The sequence below is a fragment of the Podarcis raffonei genome, chromosome 9 (genome assembly GCF_027172205.1).
Source record: "Podarcis raffonei isolate rPodRaf1 chromosome 9, rPodRaf1.pri, whole genome shotgun sequence".
In the NCBI taxonomy this organism is placed as follows: Eukaryota; Metazoa; Chordata; class Lepidosauria; order Squamata; family Lacertidae; genus Podarcis; species Podarcis raffonei.
Window position 1 is genome coordinate 66,613,267 of NC_070610.1, and position 22,951 is coordinate 66,636,217.

At 45.2% G+C, this 22,951-nt stretch overlaps 1 long non-coding RNA gene across 1 annotated transcript in view; it reads left to right on the forward strand.

Annotated features, from left to right (window-relative positions):
* Nucleotides 1–17,731, forward strand: part of LOC128421413 (uncharacterized) — a 68,066-nt gene extending 50,335 nt beyond the window's left edge. Inside the window, exons 2-3 of the long non-coding RNA XR_008332307.1 lie at nt 17,478–17,570; nt 17,640–17,731. This is a non-coding gene — a long non-coding RNA (uncharacterized LOC128421413). The remainder of the gene's footprint in view (nt 1–17,477; nt 17,571–17,639) is intronic.
* Nucleotides 17,732–22,951: the final 5,220 nt, after the last annotated feature.

The window sequence follows — 22,951 nt, forward strand, 5'->3', positions numbered from 1 at the left end:
GGATTCAAACCGCTGACCTTCTGATCGGCAAGTCCTAGGCTCTGTGGTTTAACCCACAGCGCCACCCGTGTCCCGGAAAGAAAAAATACCACCTGCTAATCACGCCAGATTGATCTGTCGTTAAGAGCACAGCTGCAGGGGCTGGTGGAAAAGTTGGCAACCTTAGTTAACAGTGTTGTATTAAACCAGGCATGGACAAGCTTGGCCCTCCAGATGTTTTGGGACTACAATTCCCATCATCCTGGACCACTGGTCCTATTAGCTAGGGATCATGGGAGCTGTAGTCCCAAAACATCTGGAGGGCCAAGTTTGCCTATGCCTGTATTAAACTCTTATTTGCAATAACCCTCTGGGGCGTGGTCTGGCATCCTGTGAATTATATAAGTCTATCCCTGGCTGTTAAGCACATGGGGCTTCCATATTTAGGGAACACCATTCATTTGACTCCTGGAAGCTCTTGACTGCCAACTGACCACTGGGAACTAGCTGTCATAGCCCCATCCAAATCCCATTGCTAAGCAAGCAGGAGTTAGGAGTCTCTGAGCAGAATCCACATGCAAAGTCAGATAGTCAGGGAATCCAGATGATCACAGAACCAAGATGGAAAGCAGCAAGGGAGAGATAGGAACCACCATCATTGTTTCCTGCATCTGACTGCTGCTGAGAGCTCTGTTTTAGAAGCCCAGAGCCAGCTGGTTCTCATCTGGCTCTTTGCTCTGTGGCCTTGAAAGCTGATCAGTTGCAGGTGGAGTCACTTCACCTTCTTCCCCCTTCAGGTTGCTGCTCAGCAGGCAAAGCTAACTCCTGTTATAAGAATTTTAAGGTCAAAGTGGGAAACCTCCCCATTGTCTCTTTCCTCACAAATCCTGTCTTAAGGACACATTCAAGATATGAACAGGGTGTGAGCCTGTGACCTGTGACCTAGATTCAGGAATTAAGTAGTTATAACAACAAAAGAGTGGCCAAAACACAGATAATGCAATCAAGTAACTTGCCAGACAGGAGATAAACAACACACTCAGATTTCTGTTGTAGACAGCCTTTTCTGTGATGTATGTATGATGTTTCTGGGGGTGGTGTTGGACTCCAGGGCAGGCAATTTAAAATAAGGGTGGGCACACCTTTGTTCTGGGTCTTCCTCCTCTCTCCTGCGTGTGGGGAGCACCCTGTTGCAACAGTTAATAAAAATCAGACTTACTAGCTGCTTTGCTTCTCAATATTCTCTGGTTGGTCTCTGTTATTTTCTCCTACCGATGCATAGCTGTCAACCGTCCCTTATTTGGCGGGAAAGTCCCTTATCCCAGCACTGTGTCCCGCTGCTGTCCCTTATTGATGATGCCCCTTAAATTTCCCAGGTTTCAAAGGAAGCAGCTCCTCTCCCTCCCTCCCTGCCGGCCAGGGAGGAGGGAGGCTCCAACTGTATTGCTTGGCTGCGTTGCTCACCCAATAAGGAGTCTAAGAACGACTGGGGGGTGGAGCTTGCATGCCTTGTGCCAATCAAATCAGCCTCGTTGCCTGGGGACTCGCCTTTGCTCAGCACTTCCCAACGGTTTTCCTTGCTGCATCCCCTTTGCCGGGTTGCTGCGCTGTGGGAACCACCGCTTGAGGCTTCATTTGGCTGCTGGCTGGGCTTTCTGCCTTTGGCTCGGAGGGGCTCAGAAGCTGAACATACCTGTTGTAGGAAAATCCCTTATTTTGGCTGCTGATCCCTTATTTTCAAGGCTGCTGGTCCCTTATTTTCAAATCTGTAATTTGACAGCTATGTACCAATGGAGAACCTGCAAAGGACTCTCCAGCCACCCAGAGTGGCTGGGGAAAACCAGCCAGATGGGCGGGGTACAAATTATTATTATTATTATTATTATTATTATTATTATTAGGGCTCTTGGGTACCCCATAAGGGAAAAGGAGCAGGTTTTTTTACTTATATCACTCCCTGACCCAGGACACTAGCCTGGTCCTGCATCTTTAACAGCAGCTGGATCTGCATAAATCAGCAGGAGGAGCTTTTCAGAGCAAGGAAAGCCGCATGGTGATGTGCTGAGATCTCGCGATCATGCTGCTTCAAGAAGCAAGGACCAGAAACCAATGTTGGAAACCTTACACAAAGGGGTAGCCAAGGTGGGGCCCTCATGTTGGGCTCCAACTCCCATCAGCCTCAGCCAGCATGGCCAGTGGTCAGGCATGATGGGAGTTGTAGTTGAAGGAATGGGTTTCCCAAACCCAAAACTGACTGTGCAGGCAGTTTGAAAAGGGCACCAAAATCCCTATTTTTTCCTTAGCTAAAATCCATTAACTTGAGCTCTGAGTCAATGTATAAACAAAAACCCGGCTGTATAAACAAGTGCTCAGAGCCCTCTCCTTTATCAGTTCGTGACGGCAAGGATGACCTTGGCTGTTTCAGTGGAGTAGGGAAGACATGTCTAGGTCTTATCTTATGTCCTGACACACAGACCTAGTCCGGGAACAGCGCCAGAGTATGTTCTTGGAGTTGGTGACCTCTTGCTCCAAGATAAGAGTAGGAACAGGAATACCCTTTTATGGTCAGAAGTACAGGAAGGAATACCCTTTTATGGTTAAGAATACAGGAACATATGTGATGTCAACCTGCGTGTATAGGCTAATATGGTTGGATTCCTGGGGAAGGAGGGAGAGGGTGCCTGGAGGATATATATATACTGCATGAAATTTCTCATTTCTTTGGACTTGCTGTGGACACACCACACAGGTGCCTTTCTGCTGTTCCGGAGAGCAGAAATAAAGAACTCTTTCTCTGAACCAACCCTCAGTGTCATTTGACTTCCTTCCTCCTGTCCGGGAGCAACGCAGACCCAATCAGTGAACTCCAATAAGGCTACACCATCAGCCTCAGCCAGCATGGCCAGTGGTCAGGCATGATGGGAGTTGTAGTCCGACAGCATCCGGAAGTTACTGTGTTGGTTAGCCCTGCCCACACATCCTGGCCACCCTTCGAGCTTGCAGAGGTGTTTGGCTGGCTGCTCTTAAGAGACAAAACGCTTGAGCAGATGAGCAAGGCAATTCTTACCGTCTCAGCCGCTGTTGAGCTGCTAGCAACTTTGCAGTATTGATCTAACAGAACAGCTAGATTTAAAAAGTAGGGGTGGGAGAGAGAATTTATTATCTCCAGACCCATGTAGGCTTTCTCTGAACTAAATGATCTGCATTATGATCAATAATCCTCTGAAGTGGAGTTTTTGCCAGTTACGGGGGTGGGGGGGGATGAAAGTTCCCCTTGAAAAAGAAAAAGGCGAGGCTTAAAGGGAGAGCAGCAGCTGAGAAGGGCAGCCAAAGGTAAGGGGAGCAAGGCCCCTGAGCCAATATGCAGAGGTTTGCTGAAGCATCACACAAAGGCTTTGCACATCAATAGGAGCCCCTTTTGTTTTAATTGCTTTCCAGCTCTTTCAGTCTCTCACTTTATCTGAGCTCTAGGCTGCCTATACAGCTCCTGGGGAATAGTAAAACAGACACAGCTGCCCAAGTCGCAGCAATTATCTAGGTGGGGGAAGAAAAGTTTCCATTTTCAAAATTCACTGTGGCATGATGGCCCCGTCACTTAATTTGGGGTGGTTTATCTTTTTTTATCTAGACAGCATCTTAAAAAGCAGAGACATCACCTTGCCAACAAAGGTCCGTATAGTTAAAGCTCTGGTTTTCCCAGTAGTGGTGTATGGAAGTGAGAGCTGGACCGTAAAGAAGACTGATCGCCAAAGAATTGATGCTTTTGAATTATGGTGCTGGAGGAGACTCTTGAGAGTCCCATGGGCTGCAAGAAGATCAAAGCTATCCATCCTTAAGGAAATCAGCCCTGAGTGCTCACTGGAAGGACAGATCCTGAAGCTGAGACTCCAAGACTTTGGCCACCTCATGAGAAGAGAAGACTCCCTGGAAAAGACCCTGATGCTGGGAAAGATTGAGGGCACAAGGAGAAGGGGATGACAGAGGACGAGATGGTTGGACAGTGTTTTCGAAGCTACCAGCATGAGTTTGACCAAACTGCGGGAGGCAGTGGAAGACAGGAGTGCCTGGCGTGCTCTGGTCCATGGGGTCACGAAGGGTCGGACACGACTAAACGACTAAACAACAACAACATCTTTTTTACAGATTATTCCCCAGATAGCATTACCTTCTGGGGAACAACATGCAATACATTGCTATTGGTTTCGCTATGACTGTGAATAACCATAGTTACAGGTAGGTAGCTGTGTTGGTCTGCCGTAGTCGATACAAAATAAAATAAATAAAATAAAATAATAAAAAATTTCCTTCCAGTAGCACCTTAGAGACCAACTAAGTTAGTTACTGGTATGAGTTTTCGTGTGCATGTACCTTTGAGAATGGTCTAACGCAGTCTTCCTCAACCTCTTGCCCTCCAAATGTTTGGGGTTACAGCTGCCATCAGCCCCAGCTAGCAGAGCTATTGTAGTCCAAAACATTCAGAGAGCACCAAGTTGGTGAATGCTGGCACATCAGCTAAATTTGTGAGCAAGAAAACGGCTGCTTTATATCTCACTTCTCAGCTATGAGCTCACTTCAACTTCTTCCAAGGATTCCTTCATAGGTTCACTGAATACAGAGAGGAAGGGAGCAGAACTGTTCCTCTTGAAGGCTGTAAGGTGGGGGGTTATAAAAGGAGAATTCCTGGATGCCAAGTTCCAAGTTTGGGGCAAGGACTCCTTGGTGAAAGAACCCCAGCAGAGATTTCAAATCACAAAGCATGCAGCAAAGTAAGTGTGGAAATGCCTCTGTGAGCAATGGTAATTTTCGAGAAAAAGAGGTGCCAGGACTGAGTTCCTGTGAGTTCCCCCAGGGGAAAGCCCTCTCTGTGAGGCATATCATGTGGGCATATTACATGATGTCTTCTTTCTCATCAGAAATTGTTGCTCGTATTAACTTTGCCTAAAAAAAATCCTTGATATCTGCAGGTGCTCACATATTTTTGTATCATAATTTTTTGGAAGGGAGTAACAGGTGGACAACGAAAGTGGATCTTGCCATCTTTTATGGTGACAAAGAGACTTAGACTTCATGTCTGGAGAAATAAACATCTGCCATTCATTCCTCAACAGCCTGCAGACCTCATTGCTTTTTCTACATTTTACTGTATTATCTTATACAGTGGTACCTCGGGTTACAGACGCTTCAGGTTACATACGCTTCAGGTTACAGACTTTGCTAACCCAGGAATAGTACCTCGGGTTAAGAACTTTGCTTCAGGATGAGAACAGAAATTGTGCTCCGACGGCAACGGGAGGCCCCATTAGCTAAAGTGGTGCTTCAGGTTAAGAACAGTTTCAGGTGAAGAACGGACCTCCAGAACGAATTAAGTACGTAACCAGAGGTACCACTTTAATTATCAGTCTTGTTGGAGATTTGTTTGGACATAGGCCCTGCTTATATTAATATATATGTTAGAATTGATGGGTTATTCTTGTTGTTGATGTGAGCTGACATTGTTGTTGTTTTTCAGTAAAAACAATTACAAAATAAAAAATCCACATAGAATTTTGGGAATTTTGGGAAATCTAGGAAGACTTCGAAGAGAATATGTGAGCAACCCAATCCCAGTACAAAAATTAGGAATGCCCTATTTGCCTTGCTGTAAAGAACGCTGGTAAGAAAAGGGAAATTCCACTCCACAGGCCACAGTTATGCACTCCAAAATATTTGGACGTGTGCAAAGCACACAGCACTGTCGAGCACTAATGCACACTAGCTCAGAGCCCAGGAGGAATCCAATATTCATCTTCATCAGATGGAGATGATAAAAGCACCTCTAGGTCAAAGTTCCATCTGCTTTAAGAGCCTGGTCTGTACAGCAGATACAGTACACTGTTTCTTGTAGGTTGAGTCAGAAGACAGCGAGAGACTCTGCAATGCCCACCTAGTACCCACCCACAAGAACAGCTGGTGGAAGTTGTTGCGCAAAGCATTTGGAGGGTGCCAGGTAGGCAAAGGGTGCCCTAAGGCAGGTTCCCTCAACCTTGGCTGTCAGGGAACTGCCATTGGCTCAGGGCCGAGAGGGGAAAAGGCAGATGGATTACAGAGAACCCCCAAAGATCGTGGGAAGCAGCACTTCCTCAGCGGAGGAAGGAAGCCAGGCCTCTAGTGGAGAGGAGATGCAGGGCTTGGAGGAGGCAAGGAGGTGCCAGGACACTTTGCCTGAGCAAAGCGGGGAGGAGGGAGGTCCTCCTTTACCCAAACCGTCCCTGCACAGTAGGCTTAGGCTTCCACACAGAGAGGGGAGGCGCAGACTGGGGGTCAAGAAACTACTCTGCTGGGGAAGATTTAAGCACTGCCCACTCTCAGATTCTGCCAGTGAATGAGCAAGACATGGAATAGAGGCGCTCTGCTTTGCAAAGGTTTTTTTAGCACCAATAAGAAAGCTTTAGCACAGACTAGTGAGGCATCTTGCCTGATTGCTCTCGAGCAACCACCTGATACCCTTAACATTGGCCCTCCAGATGTTCTTGGCCTACAACTCCCATGATCCCTAGCTAGCAGGACCAGTGGTCAGGGATGATGGGAATTGCAGTCTCAAAACAGCTGGAGGGCCGAGGTTGAGGAAGCCTGCCCTAAGGTGTAAAGATCAAGGACTCAAGACTCAAGAATGGCCAGAGTTTCCATACCAAACTTTTAAATATGAAGACTTCCTGTGGATGGTGTAATGCAGCTGGTAGATTGTGGATCATACAGTTAAATGGGGAAAAAAGCTAATCTTATCCAAGACTTCACTGTTGCAGCCGCTCTATGCTTATTCCTTCTGCTTATTTTCAAAACTAAACACTTTAATCCATTTTTTTCTACTCGTGAGCTCTGTATGGTTAATGTTATTAGCCACTCTTGAGGAGGGGGTGTTGTTATGGATTATACACTGAAACAACAACAATATCCAAAGCGACTGAAACTATAAAGTAATTTAATTTTTTTTAAATTGACATCTGGCTACCCTGTAGGACTCTCCTTAGGGAGCCCAAATGCTCGAAAGAGGCCGCTTTTGTGTCTTTAACTCTTTGGCAGCCACAGCTTTCCCGCCACAAATTATTGCCAACTTTTTTATTGGTCCCGAACTTCTGCTGTTAACAGCTGCACAGGAGCAGCCCGGTTTTTAAAAGCTGGCAACCCTCGCTGCTGCGATTGTAGGAGATGCTTCTGGCTGGGGCTTTTGTGCTTGTTTGTTTTCTGTGTAGATCCAGATTCGTCATCTGATCATGGCTTTAGGGTTGCTTGCCTGTCAGCGACTTGAGCTGGGTGGTATAAAAATATTTGATACATATCAGGTTCCCCCTTCTCTTTCTTTGAGTCACTTTGCCACATTCCACTAATTATGATGCGTTTATCAAAGCTGTGCAATGTCTGTCACACATTTTTGACAGATGACTGCACTAATCTCCTGTTCATATTTTTAGGATTAAGCCAGCATGAATGAGGCCTAGCGCACCAGGGACAGAATTCGCTGGGTTTTTGCTAAAAGGCACAGAGGCCTGAAAATTAACCGTTTATCTCCCTGAAACCTTATTTCCTTGCATGTTCAACAGGCATCATAATCATACGAAACCTCTTTTAAGGCCATGCACCAAAGCCTATTGTAAACATACGTTGAGATCAGACTTATCTGTCAAAATAAATAAATAAATAAAATAATTGTCCAGTAGCACCTTAGAGACCAACTAAGTTTGTTCTGGGTATAAGCTTTCGTGTGCATGCACACTTCTTCAGATACACTGAAACAGAAGTCACCAGACCCTTATATATAGAGGGTGGGGTTTTTCTTTAGCTAAAGCTATTTTTGGTCATCTGCATACTATCCCTTGCTTTTTCCTGTAGGACTAATTGCAGTCGTTAACAGTCGTCAACAGGTTAACCATACCCATTGAGCCAATCACCCATCTCCTACCAGCCTTCTGAGAAAACCCCCACCCCACCCTCCCTCTATATATAAGGGTCTGGTGACTTCTGTTTCAGTGTATCTGAAGAAGTGTGCAAGCGCATGAAAGCTTATACCCAAAAAAAGCTTAGTTGGTCTCTAAGGTGCTACTGGACAATTTTCTTATTTTATTTTATTTATTTCGACTGCATCAGACCAACACGGCTACCTACCTGAATCTAGACTTACCTGTGTCGCACTTGCAAGCTGTGCTTTACAGATCAGGAACCTGTTCTGAAGTTCCATGCTGCGTTTCAGCAAACCACAGTGAGGTGGGTCCTCTATGCACCTCTTTTAATCTATAGTAGACCCTGAATCTACTCCCTTATTTTTGCCCTGCTACCCCATCGTATCAGAAACCATGGTTTGAAGTGGATTTGCAACCTTCCATTCCCAGGGGAGTCCCTGATGTTAGTGACTGCATTGGCTGATCCATCACTTCTTCCTGAAGTATATATAGGACATTTGGGTGGTTGATTTCCCCACCCCCAAATTCATAAAGAACAACCTAATGACTTAGCCTCCAAATATCTGGTGTGCCTGCTTCCCTAGAGGCCAGGAATTAAGATCAGCAGCTGAAGACCTTAAGGTTGTCCTAATGCTCTTGGAGGTTTGCAAGGGCAAGGCAGCTTATGAGAGGGCCTTCTCAGTGATGGCCCCAGTAATGTGAAATTCTCTCTGTCGTGCACACACAGGTGCACCTGGCATTATCCCTTTACAGCTTCCTTTGGTTGCTGCCAATGTGCCTCCTTACGCTGGCCTTTGAAAATCAAGGAATTGATTGTGGTAGCCTACCTGTAATAGAAGGGTGTATGGAAGTGAGAGCTGGACCAAGTGAGAGCTGGACCATAAAGAAGGCTGATCGCCGAAGAATTGATGCTTTTGAATTCTGGTGCTGGAGGAGACTCTTGAGAGTCCCATGGACTGCAAGAAGATCAAACCTCTCCATTCTGAAGGAAATCAGCCCTGAGTGCTCACTGGAAGGACAGATCCTGAAGCTGAGGCTCCAATACTTTGGCCACTTCATGAGAAGAGAAGACTCCCTGGAAAAGACCCTGATGTTGGGAAAGATGGAGGGCACAAGGAGAAGGGGACGACAGAGGACGAGATGGTTGGATAGTGTTCTCGAGGCTACCAGCATGAGTTTGACCAAACTGCGGGAGGCAGTGGAAGACTGGAGTACCTGGCGTGCTCTGGTCCATGGGATCACGAAGAGTCAGACACGACTAAACGACAACAACCTGTAATGTGTTGTATGGCTTATTGATTTGGGAGTTATGGGTGCAATTATTATTTTTTCTGTTTGGCCGGTATGTTATTTTTTTTACTGTTTTAATTGCATTTTTATATGTTATAACACACTTTAGGACCTTCCAGTAAAGGGAGGGTAAGCAATGCAATAAATAATAATAAATAAGCAACCCCAATATCTTGGTTGACCGCCTAGCTCAGAGGAAACCCCTCAGAATATATCATAATTGTTAGGGGAGGGGTAGTACCTCTGATGTTGTGCTCTTTCTGGGGTACCACTCTGATTTCATGCCCAGCAGGTTTTACAATTCCTACAGCTGCTTCTGAATGTCGTTGTTGTTGTTTTGCAATACACTTCATGCAACTGATTGGAAATCAAAGTTACCTTGAGTTGAGCATCAGGAGGGAAATGATGTCGACTGCATTTATTAAACACACCTTTCCAGGACTTCCCCTCCCCTTTCATTCCCACCGCCCGCTCGGTTCCTGAATTTTGGACACGCAGGAAAAAATAGTGAAAAACCAGCATGCTAATATTTGATTCTGAACTTCTTCTTTTTTCAAAATGAAGCAATCCCTCAATAATCTTCTGGTTATCCACTCACATACCAGATGAATTCTGATGAGATCATGCGAATGTTTTAAGTGGAACAGATACATCATTAGGAAGCAAAATCAATGCACCTGTACATGCCTATGCAAACCACATTATTTTTATCCGTCAGGAATAACCTTGTATCTGAGAATGCAAAAAACTGAAGGTTTTCATAAGAAGAACTCTAAAGAAGAAAACAGGGCCAATAATCCAAGAACTGGGCTTGTGAAGGTGTGTAGTGAATGGTGGAGGGGGGGGAGTACAGAACTGATCTATCTATGCATTGGGGGTGGGGAGGTTGAGGGGAGGTTAACAGGTAAGTTGAATCTGCAACAAAATGTGGCAGCATTGAGTGTTCCTATTCAGAGTCCTCCTCCAGGCCATACCCTCTCCCACCCAGTTCTCCATCTCCTGTCTCTGAGCTATCAGTCAGCATTCTATAGAGATGGAGCAGAGGGGAAGAGGGGAAAGTTTTAATAGGTTAGGTTAGGGATGGGGGAACCTGTTGTCATGAACCTATCTGCCCCAAGTAGAAAAACAAAGCATGAGTTAGGAAGCAGTCAAACAGCTGGGAGCAGCCCCCCTCCCCCTGACACGGAATGAAATGTCATGGCACAGAATGAAATGTAGATAAGGCATTAGCAGAGAGTAGGAGGGAGAGAAGTCAGCTTGCTCAAGAAACACAGGCAGCCTCGGAAAGTAGGAGGGTAGCTTTTCCTCATTGGAAGAGGAGGCAATTATTCATTGAGCCCAAAGAATGGAAAAGGTATTAGACAGGAAACAAACCCAGAAATGTAAGGGTCATAGGTTCAGGATATTCTGCAGAACCAGGAAGCACTCCTCAGAAGGGTCAACTGATTCATAAGGCACGGATGCTCGGTTAGACGTCCAATTGTTTGTATTGCAATAAATCTTCAAGCCATGCAGATGTAGGACTCTATAACTCCCATCTGCCCAAGCCATCATAACCAAGAGTCAGGGATGCTGGAAGCTGTGGTCCAACAACATCTAGAGGGCCACAGCTTCCCCCATGCTTGGATGAAAAAATATTTCGTGCCTGATTCCCCACACATCCACCTCACACTGAGACCAATGAAGGCTTTATGACTTTTAATGTAAGTCTAGGTGTTGTATTATTATTATTATTATTATTATTATTATTATTATTACTCCTTTGCTTAGCATCCAGCAGGATAAAGAGTTCCAGAGAACTTTAAAGCTTTCTCACTATTTTGTGGCACTTTGCTTCGCTGAAGCTGCAAGCCTAACCTCACTTACCTATTTTTGAGCAGGGATAGTTAGGAGAAGGGGACGACAGAGGACGAGATGGTTGGACAGTGTTCTTGAAGCTACCAGCATGAGTTTGACCAAACTGCGGGAGGCAGTGGAAGACAGAAGTGCCTGGCGTGCTCTGGTCCATGGGGTCACAAAGAGTCGGACACGACTAAACGACTAAACAACAACAACAAGTTAGGATTGTGCTGTTAAGGTAGGTATTGCCATTCTAATGATTAGGGGAGGGGGGTTCACATAGGAATGTCAACATTCACCACATTTCAGGCATGGGCTGCAACATATACTCACATGCCATATTGTCCGTCTGTCTGCTGCACTTACTAATGTTAGTCGTGGCCTACAGCTCCTCATCTCTCAATAATAAATCAGCCTCCACATTCTGGTTTATTGGGCAATAAACCATATTGCTCTACTTTTAGGGTGATTCATGTGTATATATATATATATATATATAAATATATATATATATATATATATATATTTCAGACCTGAAGTTCCCAAAGAGAAAAATGTATATGCAAAAACTGTATCATTTCATTATCCCCACCCTTTGCCCGTCCTGGTAACAGCCATTACTGAACTCTGTTGAGCAAGCTATTTCTCTCACAGTCAGAAAGAATCCACGGATGAATAGTTGTTGCAAGAAGCCAAGCGGACCCTGAAAAGTAAGAATCTGAGACTATTTCGCTCCCCTAGTTTTGACTTATTCATTCTATATACACTTGGATTCAGTTTTTTTTTTTAATTTTCAGTGTAAGGACTAAAGAAGAGCCCTGCTGGAGGCAGTGCTGGATTTATGTATAAGCTAAACAAGCTATAGCTTAGGGCCCCACTCTCTTGGGGGCCCCCCAAAAAATTAAAGGAAAAAACCCTGGATGTACATTTTCCAAAATATAAGATAAAAAACAAATAAAATAAAACCTACATACAGCAACAGTGTTTTGTGTTGTGTCATCTAGCCTGCTAGCCTGCTCACTAAAATATCACTGGTTTGCTCATTTCTATATATAGGGTGCCTACATTCTGCATGGACTGGTTGCATGGCAACATGCGCAAATGGTTTTAGATACCTCTTAGGTCCATAAATTACCCTTGGAAAAACTACTGTGGAAACCTCCCAATGCACATTTAGCCATTTTCCATTTTAAACCTTCATGAATACACACACATTTTCCATTTCTGTGTCAATTAAATCTATTATAATTTACAGGGTGGGGAAGCACCTGTCCTTACACTTGCCTGGCCTGCCTCTTCCTCCAGCTCTGAAGCTTCCCCTGCCTCTGATTCTTGCCTCTTTGGTCCCCACAAAATATTGCTCCCTCTTCCAAGTCAGACTCCAGACCCACTCCCACTCCCCCCGCACTGTACACTCGTCAGTGTCCTGCTAGTCCCTGCTGTTAGAATTCCTGCTCCATGATTGCAGTCATGGGATTTTTGTCTATCACATGACGGTGTATGTTTTGACTCCACAGAGTGGGAAGTGACGGAGACAGGAGGTTTGGGTTACTGTGTTCCGTGAAGTGGGACTATTGTCCTTTGTTCTTTCTCTTTGCTGTCTGATGCTAGAGAGAGAGGGAGCCATGTTGCAGTGCTCCGTGTGTGTTTATATATAAATAAAGTAGATTAGCCAAAATGCTGAGTTGCTGAGGTCTGTCACGCAAGTTGCGCAAACTCTGCGGATCCTTAAGTGTGCCGGTGTCGGGTGGCATAGTTCGCTGTGATATTTGGGCTGAAGAAAGCTTCTGAAACTCCCAAACGATCAACCAGGAGGGAGAGAACATGCCTGTCGGGCATGTGTCTCTGCCAGGGTCCTACTTGAGTGTAGGCTGAACTCCTGACACCTGCCAGGGGCCTACTTCCATTCCAGAAAATGCTTTGTGTGCTCAATTTCTGTGCGGCAAGCTGGGTGCAAAAGGGCACGTGAGTGGAAGGAAAAGGGAGAAATGGTCTCTGTTTGTTAAGGCTGGCATGCAGTGCCTCCGAGTTATATGCCATCAAGCAACACAGACGCATCTCCCCGCTGAAGGTTGCAAGACCCGTCATGAAGCAACTAATTGGTGTCTTGGGCAAAAGAGGGGACGGGAGGCTGGTTGGGGAGAAGCGCCATCCTGCTGTGCTCCAAGAAAGGAAGAGCACTTGGGGATGACAAAATTAATATTGTCTGCATTGTAGGCTATGTAATTGAATTGTCAATTATGTTTTTTAAAATTGTCAATTACACCAGGCCCTCCCAAATGGATGAAGCGCTGCAAATTACAAAGCAATCTTTCTCTTCTCGGTGGCCTCTTAATAATAATCTACGGCTCCCAAAGGCTCCCGGTGCCTGTGTCAAGGAGCCAAAGACCGTGACTGGGTTTTTAAAATGGACTCTGCGGTTGTGTGGCCATTACTTACATTTGCATCTAAGGAAGCGAAAGGGAGGCGGGGAATACATAGCAATCAGTTCCTCATATGTAAAGCTGTAAACTGCAACTGATTGCTATTCATTCTGCTGCTGCTCTCAGAAATATAAATACAATAGTTCGTGCATGCATATGTATTATGCGGCAAGCGCCAGAATTGGGAGGAAAGGCTGGGTTACTATTAAAGGAGAGGTAATGAATCCTGATCCATGTAGAATATAAATTAGTCCAGCGTTGCATATCCTCCAACATTTCCCCAATGGAAACAGGGACATCCAGTGCTATTTGTATAGAAAAAGAGGTGCTGGATCTCACCATGAACACCTCCCTCGCTCTGTTAGAATGACAGTGGTGCCCAGCTGAGAGGCACTGGAATAAAGTCCTGGGGATATGCTATTCCATACCCTCCAACATTTCTCTGATGAAAACATGGACGTCCTAAGGAAAAGCGGGCCCAAATTCCCGGATCAAATCAGAAACCGGGATGGCTTCTGTAAATCCAGGGCTGTCCCTGGGAAATAGGGACACTCAGAGGGTCTGGCATTGACTCTTTCAAACAACACAGAAATCAGTGTATGTTAAGATAAACTGTCAGAGATCACAACATTGGCTCGGTTGATATATGAGCCAAACACACAGCTTAGGTTTTGACCTAGATCTTTTCCCCACTGTCAGTTGTGGGGTCTTTCTTGGAAAGAACACTGTTCTTTGGCCCACTTGGTCCAATGTCTTGTTCCCACAGTGACCATGCAGATGCACATGAGAAGGCTGCAAACAGGGCCTGCATGCTTCCTGTAAAGGTAAAGGGACCCCTGACCATTAGGTCCAGTCGTGACCGACTCTGGGGTTGCGGCGCTCATCTCGCTTTATTGGTCGAGGGAGCTGGCGTACAGCTTCCGGGTCATGTGGCCAGCATGACTAAGCCGCTTCTGGCGAACCAGAGCAGCGCACGGAAACGCCATTTACCTTCCTTCCTACCTATTTATCTACTTACACTTTGAGGTGCTTTCGAACTGCTAGGTTGGCAGGAGCAGGGACTGAACAACGGGAGCTCACCCCGTCGTGGGGATTCAAACCGCTGACCTTCTGATCGGCAAATCCTAGGCTCTGTGGTTTAACCCACAGCACCACCCACGTCCCAATGCTTCCTATACTTTGTCCAAATAGCAGCTATTATTGTTCTTTGCAGAGAGGGCAATTGAGAGAGGCAATTGAGAGGGGTCAAATGAGAGGGTAGTCACCACTAAGCTCTTAGTGCCAGTTAGGGTGGGCGGGAAAGTTTGGTTTACATTTCCCAAGCAATACACAAACTGAAATATAGCTATCCTTCAAAATTCACACTTCTCTGAATTTTGTGGTGCAGCTCACTAACCCAAAAATGTGCATAAATGTGGTGTGTTTTTTGAGGACTTCCTTTTGAACAAAAAACAAAAACTGTTAACTGAATGTGGAATGTGGAAATGTGATGAATGATTGGAAGAATGAGAACCTAAGAAAAATTCATCCATCACACAAAGTTTCAGTCAACAGGAAGCAATGAAATGGGTTGAACCTAAAAACTGAAGGCTTTCAGTTAGCATTAAATATAACTTTTGCTGAATAGAATTCACATGTGTTCAGACACGATAGAAGGATCTTAGCCACGAGGAAGGGCATGATTGGATAATACAGTGATATGGGTAGTGATGTATATGTTAGAAGCAGACAGAGTCCAGAGAGAAAAGAAACTGATAATACTTTACTTAGTAAACTGAACAAGAACAGCATATAACTTGAGGAGGAGGAGAAGAAGAAGAAGAAGAAGAGGAGGAGGAGGAGGAGGAGGAGGAGGAGGAGGAGGAGGAGGAGATTTGGATTTGATATCCCGCTTTATCACTACCCGAAAGAGTCTCAAAGCGGCTAGCATTCTCCTATCCCTTCCTCCCCCACAACAAACACTCTGTGAGGTGAGTGAGGCTGAGAGACTTCAAAGAAGTGTGACTAGCCTAAGGTCACTCAGCAGCTGCATGTGGAGGAGCGGGGAAGCGAACCCAGGTCACCAGATTACGAGTCTATCGCTCTTAACCACTACACCACACTGGCTCTCAGTGAAGAGAAATAAACAGAGGGGTTTTATGAGGAGTGATTGAAGGAGCTGGGCATGTGTAGCCTTGAAAAGAGGCGACTGAGAGGAGATAAGATAGCCATCTTCCAATATCTCAAGGGCTGTTGCATGGAAGAGGGAACAAGCTTGTTTTCTCCTACTCTGGAGGGTTGGGCTCAAAATGAGAGGAGATTCCAACTAAGCATATGGGAAAACTTTCTGACGGTAAGAGCTGTTCAACAGTGGAACGGTCTCCTTTGGGAGGTTGTGGACTCTCCTTCCTTGGAGGTTTTTAAGCAGAGGTCGGATGGCCATCTGTCATGGATGCTTTAGCTGAGATTCCTCCATTGCAGGGAGTTGGACTAGATGATTCTAGGGATCCCTTCCAACTCTATAGTTCTATGATTCAAAGTTTCTTAACAGATGAGGTCTTAGTCCATAGCAGGAAGGCATACATTAACTACAACTAAATTCCCTTAGAACTACGCAGTCAATCAGAGCTCAAGTTACTTCAGCAAGGATCGTGCCATTGTGAGTGGTTGCTAGGACATGCATTCACCAAAGCCATCCCCTTGGTTGGCTAACTGTCAGCAGAATTAACCCTTAGGTTACTAATTGAACGATCCTTGCTGCTGTACTTCCAACAGTGTGGGACCTCCATTTTAACCCCACTTCCAGATGATTGCAGAAAAGCAATGTCTTAGCTGGGGTATGGAAGCAACCCTGATGATGCCGAAGCTTTTGATAGGAGCTGCATCTTGCAGCATCTAATTCTAACACAACATTGCAATCAGAAAAAAGTTGGGATAATGTACGAGTGTGGACTGCTTTCTTAAGGTCTGCAGTGATGGACCAGCCAAGTGAAACTTTTGTATGTGTGCCTGCATAACTCTTCCACAGTATTTTCAAAATTGCATCGGAGGGGATGGGAGATTGGCCTGATTTAGCTCCAAAATTAAAAATTGAAAAATCCAGGTGCACATTTTAATGTGATACATATGTTGATTTTGATTGCTTGTTTATTTGGAGGACTGGAAATTGCAGATGCCACTCAACTTGTCAAACCAAAGCATTTCAAAAGTCCCAGAAACATGACTGGGGCTTAGTTCTCTGATAGGCTGCAGTGAAACTGCTTGCATCTTTTCACCTTGAAATCGAGCATCGCGATTGTATCAGTTACAAAATATTGTGCTGCAAATAGCTCAGTATACTTCCAAACCAACGTGCTGCGCTGCATACCTGTTGAAGTGTAGGGCCTACCCCGATGGGAAAGTAGGTCACTCAGTAGCAATTAATGTATATTGCTTGCAAAGGAACATTACAGAGAGTTGATTCCTGCAAATGTATTGCAGTCTGTTCCCAGGGAGAAAACGAAAACGAGTTTCTGTGTTCACGTAAAACTCATTAATCCCAGCTTTAATTATGCTTTTCGCAAGTCAAACTTGCAGTAATCAAGTCCAAGACCAGGAGTTGACATTTGCAGCTGGGCATTAAAAAGAAAAAGAAAAAAGCAATTGGAACGCATTTCTCCTTTTTTGCCATCATCTTCCCCAGAGTAGTGCCAGTGTGCATATAGTTGCTCAACTCCGCATGAACAGGGAATGGGAAGCTCAAAGCTCATATCATATACAACTACTGTGGATCAAAACTAGCTTGGCAAGGAGGAACGGGAGTCCAGAAGCCAGAAGTCAGGAAGCCAAGAGTCCGAGGGTCAGGAAGCAAGGAGTTACAAAGTCAAGGGTCCGAGGATCAAGAAGCAAGGAGTCAAGGAACCAAACACAGCAAGGCAGGGAACGTGTTGCTGTGGGCAAGATGGCTGTGGGCAAGATGGCGGGGTGGGAGCAGGAACGAGAGTCCAGAAGTCAGGGGTCTGAGGGTCAGGAAGTAGGGAGGCACGAAGTCAAGGGTCCGAGGGTCGAGAAGCAAGGAGTCAAGAAGCCGAGGTCCGAGGATCAGGAAGCAAGAAGCCAAACGCAGCAAGGCAGGAAACGTGTCGCTGTGGCAAAGAGCCAAAGGGAAATGCTGACCTTATATCCCTTCCCGGCTCTTGCCACCAGGTGCAGTGAGTTACCAAGCAGCCTCATCTGTGCGGCCACGCCTTGCCTCTCCAGAACAAACTTAGGAAGGCCCCAGTCCTGCAAAGCCCTACTGGTCACAGGGCCCAGCTCCTGCATGCACTCCTGACAATGTGTACAACACGCATTGCGTGCACAGTATCACATTGTCGGGAGGAGGGCCAGCACGGAGCCCAGCGCAGCTTGGCTTCAATGGCTGGCAGTTCCTCCTCTCTCACACTCAGGAGAGGTTTGCCACTGAAGCCAGGCCACTCCGCTCTGCGCTCAGCCTCCTCTGCCCCCGCCACATTGAGGGGGTCCAGTCCCCTCCCCCAACAGATGTTGATTGAGCAATTGGATTTGATCCCTTTTTTCTCTCGCCCTGCATAGCTTTGTTGTTTGTTCAGGGTGTTGGCTTTAAAATGTTTAAAATCTGGTTTTAGACATGCTTTGCTGTTCTTCAGAGTATATTTAGGCAGAGCTCTTGGAGAGCATTCTGGGTTCCGGTTGGACGGGGCATCTCATAACTACATAATGCAAGCTTTTGAAATAGCCTCCCCCCCCAAACCTCAAGCTGATTGTATTTATATTGTTTTCAGAAAATAGAGATGGGATTAATTATTTCCAGGAGAAACTCAGAATGATAAAAAAGAAACGGATCTGCCTTGTAAGAGAGACTCGTATAACAAGAAGATTTAATATTCCACTCAACGTCTCTCCCTCCCTCCCTCCCTCTGCAAAACATTTTAATTTTCAATAAGAGTTCTTCATTTTTATATCCTTCTGAATTAAGTCTTACAGAGAATTTTAATTAAATTAAAATCAATCTAAGTAACTAACTGTGACTTTACGAAGCCACCAGCATAAATAGAAAATGGGGTAATCTGTTCATCTGTTCCTGATCCCTTAGATATAAATATTGTAAGAGCATAGAACATAACTATAGCCACCACTGCAGGTTGATAGATTGAAGAGGGGCCTTCTTGTCCTTATCAGAAACTGATAGAAGTCTGTGATGGAGGCAGGGAATGCCTCAGTCAAGATCATGCAAGTGTGGATTCCTGACTGGCTAGCCATCCCTGCAGGACAGTCAACAAACCTCACATTTGCATGCTGCTTACTAATGGTCCCTTTTTCCTTGGAAAAAGTGACAAGTGGGATGCCGCAGGGTTCTGTCCTGGGCCCGTTGTTGTTCAACATCATTCATTCATTATTTGTACCCCACCCATCTGACTGGGTTGCCCCAGCCACTCTGGGCGGCTTCCAACATAGAAAAAAGCATGATAAACATTAAGCCTTATAAAGCTTCCCTATACAGGGCTGCCTTCAGATGTCTTCTAAAGGTTACATAGTTGCTCATCTCCTTGACATCTGATGGGAGGGCATTCCACAGGGAGGGTGCCACTACCAAGAAGGCCCTCTATAAATGACCTGGATGAAGGTACTAAGAGGATGCTCATCAAATTTTCAGGTGACATCAAACTGGGAGGGGTGGCCAATGCCACAGAAGAAAGAGTCTGGATATAAGACAACCTCAACAGATTGGAGAACTGGGCCAAAACTAAGAAAATGAATTTCAATAGGGAGAAATGTAAGGTTCTGCATTTAGGCAGGAAGAACCAGCTGTACATATATAAGATGGAGAACACCTAGATTGCCCGTAATACACGTGAAAAGGATCTAGGGGTCTATGTGGACCACAAGCTTAACATGGGTCAACAGTGTGATGTTGCAGCATAAAAAGCTAATCCTATATAAAGGTAAAGGGACCCCTGACCATTAGGTCCAGTCGTGACCGACTCTGGGGTTGCGGCGCTCATCTCGCTTTATTGGCCGAGGGAGCCGGCGTAGAGCTTCCGGATCATGTGGCCAGCATGACTAAGCTGCTTCTGGCGAACCAGAGCAGCGCAAGGAAACGCCATTTACCTTCCTGCTGGAGCAGTACCTATTTATCTACTTGCACTTTGACGTGCTTTTGAAATGCTAGGTTGGCAGGAGCAGGGACCGAGCAACGGGAGCTCACCCCATCGCGGGGATTCGAACCGCCGACCTTCTGATCAGTAAGCCCTAGGCTCTGTGGTTTAACCCACAGCGCCAACCGCATCCCTATATAGTATATACTATATACTATATACTATATACTATATACTATATACTAGGCTGCATTAAGAGAAGTATACTGCCCCAGTCAAGGGAAGTCTACTGTTCTATTCTGCCTTGGTCAGACCACACCTGGAATACTGTGTCCACCTCTGGGTACCACAATTTAAGAAGGATGTTGACAAGCTGGAATGTGTGCAGAGGACGGCCCTGTGATCCTTGAGGACAGTATACAAGTTAAATAATTACATAAAATAAAATACTGAAAAGACCACTTTGTTGCTTAAAATCCACTTCTCATCTCTTATCATTGGCATCAGTAAAAGAAAAGGAGAGCGAACAATTCATGATGGTCCCCTACAGTTGTTTTTCAAATCACTTTTGCACGCTGGGCAAACTTTGCTTTTCCTAGTAGAGGAGCACCCTCTGGTGTCTTTTTGGTAAAATACAGTTTCGCGACAAAATGTTTTCATCAGGCTGGTGGGGAGTCGTAACCATAGCTGCTCAACACTCTAAATTACTGTCGCTAAGTAGTAAAATTGCTGGATCCTCTGGCTTTGCTGTCTTCATAAAAACGGTTCCCACCTTCCATCTCAGGTAGGACTAAAAATAATCTTATAATTCAAACGACAACCTAAGTTAGCTGCTGGAGGCTTTAATACGTTGTGGATAAACACGACACATTTTAGTTGCTGGAATCAAGATGGTAATCGGCTTTTACGATCATCACCATGGCGTTCCCAATTAGAGTGCACAATAGCTTGGGGAGACTTATCTTTTATTAAGGAGTTTTGGGGGAAGTAGTTTGTCAAGCCCCTAATCCAGCTAAAATTAGCAAAAAGCAGTTAGCGGGGCTTTGTCTTGTTGAGGATTCTGAACGAACTTCTGAAGGAAGAGAGGATAAGGCAGAAATGCAGAAGGAAGAAGACACTGTCGGCTGCTTTTCTCCAATGAAGCTGAATGTTGGAAGATTCAGGGCAGACAAAAGAAAGCATTTCTCCATGCGGCACATTGTTAAACTGTGGAACTCATGTCCACAGGAGGCAGTGAAGCTGCCATCTTGGAGGATTGGATAAATTCAAGGAGGAGAAGGCTACTAGCCCCAGTGGCTATTCCCTGATTTGATGGCCTGATGCAGTAGTGCTTCTGAATACTAGTTGCTAGAAGCCACAGGAAGGTAGAGTATTCATGGACTCGGGTCCTAAATGCAGATTTCCCGCAGGCATCAGGTTGGTCACTGTGAGAAGAGGATGCTGGACTAGATGGGCCATTAGCTAGATCCAACAGAACTATTCTTATGTTCTTATGACCTGTGCAAGAGAACTTACTGAACGGTCAGGAACTGTGATCATTCATGATCTCTCCTTGGACTGTTGAGATGCATCCAAGGGAACGGGGGCAATTGGCAGGCCCCCAGCTAGCTCCAGCCCACCGGCTGCAAGCCAGGTGACCTCCGGTCCTTGGATCAGCATCAAAACAGCAACCCGAGCTTCAGAAGCCGTTAGAAGTTGGGCACGCAAGCCAGCAGAGATAAGAACTCTTTGCAATGGAAGGGCAGAGAGAGGCATATGTAAAGCTCATTTACAAGCATTTTATTCAGCATCAGGACAAAGGAAAAACATGTCTGCTCCCCTTCATGTCCAAGCAAAAAGCATAAGGCAAAAGCTATACACAACGGAAGTTCCCAGCAGGCTGTGCTGGAAGTAAACAGACATGTGACATACAACAACTTCACATGCCTGTTCTTAAGGTGGAATGGAACATCAATATCCTAACATGGACCACCTGCTTTTCTCCATTGAAGCTGAATTTTGGAAGATCCAGGACAAACGAAAGAAAGCACTTCTTCACACAGGGCATAAACTATGGAATTTGCCCCCTGCTTGCTTGGGGTCCCTTCCAGCACTGCAATTTTAAGAGGGAGTGGCAGCCACCAACTTGTTCTAATACAGAAAGTCTCTTACATTGTGTTATTAACATAAATGTTTTTTCTTTCGTAGGAACTTTAAAAAATCAGCATACTGGCTCGTTTCAATTTCCTCCAGCTTACACCACAGTAAAATCTATTATTTGATGGTTTTAAGTTGCATCCATATTCAACTCATCAAAAGCTGCTAGCTCAATGTAGAGAGTTCTGTATTTGAATAAGGGAATTGTACTGGGGCATAAACTGTAGGAGATTGGATTCAAACAGTATACTGAGTTCTTAATTTGCATCTTAAGTAGTTTGCCCTGAGGAAGAACATTTACATTCAAACAAGTTGGGAAGTCGGGAAGCCGGTTTACAAATAAAGTCATTTTCCACCCATTGGATCTGATTTCTTTTCAAACCCCACCTCGGCCATCAACGTAGAGCCGGTTCACCTGATATGCAGGTCACACACTGAAGCCAGACTGCACTACGATGAAATGCCTCTGTGATTCAGCTCTAATTTATTTCTGCCCACTTCTCTTTCTTTTATTGTTACCGTACAAAGGTCACATCTCCTCTTTGAGATTATAGATTTCTTAAAAGAACGTACGTTATACTTGTGAAAATCTATAGAAAGCCGAATTCTTCCTTTTTGTCCAGAAGGAAGTGCAGCTTTTTTGGTTCTCAGGCGTTTGACCTTTTCTGGCAGCACAGACTTCCATTTTTAGTGCTTGTTATACAGACATCAGAAGCTGCCATTTGGACTTCATCTTGCCATAAAGACTGTTGAACAGAGTTGGATGGGGGGGGGGAGTGATCATTGCTGACTTGGGCAGCATTCAAACGGACATGTTAAAAGGCCTTTGGCTCTGCTATTCATTGTTAAAACGGAGCCATTCATAGCTGAAATTGAAATTTCATCTGTCCAAAATGTGCTTCTCTCCAAATGTGCACTAGCTCTGTTCTGAGAGATGAAATGAGAAAATCAACTTATGACTCTCTAAATCAGGGGTGCCTGGCCTGCAGACCTCCAGAGATTGTTGGACTCCACCTCCCATCAGCTTCAGCCAGCATGCCTAATGGTCAGAGAGCTGCAATCCAGCAACATCTGATCTAAACACTAAAGAAAAAGTGGACCACCACCAAAACACTGAGTTGGTGGAAGAAATGACGGTGATATGTAGGCATTGAAGTTCACATGATTAGCATCACATGGAAGCCCTTTCAATCACATCTCCATTGGCTCCACCATCACATGAGTGAAGGCCTGAAGAGGGGAACTGTCCTGGTGGGTGCTTGGTGCTGAGGTGTCA